Genomic DNA, 4,185 nt, shown 5'->3' with positions numbered 1-4,185 from the left:
ATTTATAATATCAATAAATAGCTCATCGCTACTGTTGTTTCTGTGATCATGATTTTGCTGTTGTTGGCTTATAGAGTCTACTGATTTTTTAGTGCTTTTGCAAACTTCTGCAAAATGATTTGGTTTGTCACAGTTGCTGCATATCTTTGCTTTAGCTGGGCATTTGTGGGAGGCTGAATAATCTCCACCACAGTAATGTATTGTCAGCTTGATGTGGAATAATTTATTTTCTTTGTTTTTTGACAAAGTCAACCTTCTGCTTCATGTATGTTTCTTGATATGGTTGGTTTCCACTTGGATCAGATTGTGACATTGTTTTGAGCAGCACCTGGGTTTCTACGTGCGTTCGAGCAATGGTAACTGCTTTTGACAAGGTAAGGTTGGAACCTGCTTGAAGTAGTTTTTTCTGACTTTTGCTAGTGAGATTCCACATACAAATCTGTCTCTTATTATTTCCTAAGTAATAGCTGTCGTAGAATAGGCAGATTTGCGAGCCAGAATCTTCAAATTGGTTATGTATTGGTACTTTGAGAAGACAGTGCTTCTTTGTGGGTTGAAGTATTCATTGAATTTGTTTATATATGGTTGAATTTAATCTTGCTCTTATGTTGTGAATGTAAAAGTACTAAAGATGTCTCTTCCTTTATCTCCAAGCCAAATTAGTAAGAAGGTGCACTGGACTTTTTGAGTTTTTTCACTCAGCGGGCCTTCAAACATCAGAGTGCATGGTTTTCAAATCTTATCCTTGCTGCTTTAGGATTGTCACTTGACCAATCCATTGTTGGGAAGGGAACACTAATTTTCATTCTTCTGTAAAAGGCTACTGACACCGACTAAAAACTATGGTATTTTATTTGAATAAGCACCAGAAACCCAGGTCACCTAGAATAGAAAAGTCAGTTACTATGTTACATAATTAATATGTATTCTTCCTAGTAACACTTAATGTTTGTCTTTCCAGTTTGGTCAGTCAAGAAGAAATTTCTGTAAGAGCAACTAACGTAAAAAATCAAGAGATAAAAAATAATAGAGGGCAGATAATACAAACTACAGGTTAACTCAGTCATTGTAAATTTTGAAGTCACGGGGTAGTTTCAAGAATTTAGAAGAAATACAATCCTCATTACTCCTAGTACATTCAAAATCAGAGCAACCAGTTGGCTAAACTCTTGAAATATTTTTCTTTTTCTTATTTACAAGGTAAGAAATCCAAGAACGCCTAGAGTCTTTTTGATCTGGCTGCACTCTTTGGTTTTGATTGTGAGTTTATACATTTGAAATTTTGAACCCTCTTAATGATATATCTTCTATATATATATAAATAAGTTGTCTGTCTGTGTGTCTGTCGGGTGACGTCTTGTTTCTGTGTCGACTGACGTCATGAAGTTAGTTCTCGTCATTTTTGCTATGACGGTGACGTCATTAAAGATATTTAAGACATATATGTTCAAGTAAAAATCTATTAATGTTTAAGTTTAAAATGACTGATGAACTTACAATAGCAAAAGCCGATGAAGATGCTCAGAGTCTATGCCAAAAAACTTGCTGCTGATAGAGAAAGTCAGAAAAGAAAGCGTGCCGAGGAATCAAAAGAACAGCAAGGAAACAGGCTTGAGGCTAAAAAACGCAAAACCCTACAGTTAGATGAAGATCCACCTGGAGAGCGAGAGTCAAAACATATCAAAACTGAAAATGATAGCGATGATGATTGGGTTCGGGATTTTGACTTAGATAAGGTCATCAATGCCTACCAGATTTTAGTTAAAAAAACAAAGGTTCGGCGATATGTATTTCATAGTGAAGATGAAAAATAAAGAAGAAAAAGAAAACTGAAAAAAGAAAAAAGTGAAAAAATAAAAAATACTAAAAAGAAAAAACACTCAAAGACAAATTACAGACCAGGACACAAATGACGACCGGGACAGAGGGAATATAAATAACGACCGGGACACTCAAAGAGAAATTACAGACTGGGATACCGGGACACAAATGACGACCGGGACACAGGGAATATAAATGACAACCAGGACACAGGTATTTAAGAATATCGTTCAAAGACAAATTTTTAATTGTAAGAAGACCGTTGAAAAAGAAATTTCTAATTGTAAAATGACTGAAGAACCTACAATGGCAACACCCGAGGAAGCTGCTCTGAGAGGGAAGTCGAAACCCTTTGGCAGCACATTAATATTGCTTGCGGGAGATTTCAGGCAAACATTACCTATAATACCTAGATCAACTCCTGCAGACGAAATGAATGCTTGCCTGAAAAATTCTAATTTATGGGCACACCTAAAAATATTAAAATTAACTATAAATATGCGTGTCCGATTGCAAAACGATGACTCTGGTCAAACATTTTCAGATCAATTGCTGGCAATTGGAAACGGAAAGCTCCCAGTAGACTCAATTTCAGGACGTATACAACTACCTGCTTATTTCTGTAATTTAGTGACGTCCAAAGATGAATTGATTGAAAAAGTATTACCGAATATTCTAAACAATTATAAAAATAATAAATGGCTAAGTGAAAGAGCGATTCTCGCACCCAAAAATATAGACGTCCACAAAATCAACAATATTGTTTTGACCAAGATTCGAGACCAGGCAGTCCTTTACAAGTCAGTCGACACAGTTTTGGAATCAAATGAAGCGGTTAATTATCCATCTGAATTTTTAAATTCCATAGATCTTTCAAGATTTCCAAAACACGTGCTACAACTAAAAATAGGCGTACCAATAATACTGTTAAGAAATATCAACCCACCAAAGCTTTGCAATGGCACGCGACTTGCCGTAAATGGAAAACCTAATAGAGGCTACATTCTTGACAGGGTGCTTCTTGTTGGTGGGGGCACTTCTTGCCTCCCCAAACCCTCCCGCATGTGTAAGTCATTACGCGCCATATTAGTTACTTGCCATTCTCTGTCTTTCTGTCTATCTGTCAAGTGACGTCATTATAAGGATTGATCTGTATCTTGTCATAAAGTTAGTTGTCTTCATGTTTTTGTGGCGATGACGCTATTAAAAGTATTTAAGAAAATCGTACAAAGACTAATTTTTAATTGTAAGAAGATCGTGGACAGAAAAATATTTAATTGCAAAATGACTGAAAAACCTACAATGGCAACAGCCGAGGAAGCTGCTCAAAGAGTGTATGCCAAAAAACTAGCGGCTGAAAGAAAAAGTAAGAAAAGACAGCATGAAAAGAGAGCGTGCCGAGGAATCACAAGAACAGCAAAAAAAACAGGCTTGCGGCTGATAGAGAAAGTAAGAAAAGATTGCGTGCCGAGGAACCACCACAACAGTGTGAAAACAGGCTTGCGGCTGATAGAGAAAGTAAGAAAAGAAAGTTTGCCGAGGAATCACAAGAACAGCAAGAAAACAGGCTTGCGGCTGATAGAGAAAGTAAGAAAAGAAAGCGTGTCGAGGAATCACAAGAACAGCATAAAAACAGGCCTGTGGCTGATAGAGAAAGTAAGAAAAGAAAGCGTGCCGAGGAACTACCACAACAGTGTGAAAACAGGCTTGCGGCTGATAGAGAAAGTAAGAAAAGAAAGTTTGCCGAGGAATCACAAGAACAGCAAGAAAACAGGCTTGTGGCTGATAGAGAAAGTAAGAAAAGAAAGCGTGCCGAGGAATCACAAGAACAGCATAAAAACAGGCCTGTGGCTGATAGAGAAAGTAAGAAAAGAAAGTGTGCCGAGGAATCACAAGAACAGCAAGAAAACAGGCTTGTGGCTGATAGAGAAAGTAAGAAAAGAAAGCGTGCCGGGGAATCACAAGAGCAACCTGAAAATTGTCACCTGGCATTTAGGTACAGCCCAGTCGATGATTATAGCTTGAATAGATATGTTCAAATCGGGACTATGTCTAAAATTTGCCCTTATTGCAAGGCCTTGAAATTCAATGGTGAAACAATGGGAATGTGTTGCGCCTCAGAAAAAGTTAAACTTCCTCTACTGGCTGCACCACCAAACCATTGAAAGCTGCCTACTGGAACTCCGTCGGAATCTAAGCATTTTTTTATCACCAATCAGAAAATGCCCAAATTGAAATCCAGATCAATTTATGCCTACTTTCACAGTAAATTGGAAATTTATCATAGAGCAGGGTCCCTTCTACCATTCTCAGGCGAGAATCATAAATTTTTAATATTTTACTTCATCAGTGATAGAAATTCTC

Source organism: Artemia franciscana, chromosome 20, assembly GCF_032884065.1.
Source record: "Artemia franciscana chromosome 20, ASM3288406v1, whole genome shotgun sequence".
In the NCBI taxonomy this organism is placed as follows: Eukaryota; Metazoa; Arthropoda; class Branchiopoda; order Anostraca; family Artemiidae; genus Artemia; species Artemia franciscana.
Note: the sequence above shows the minus strand (reverse complement) of the source record.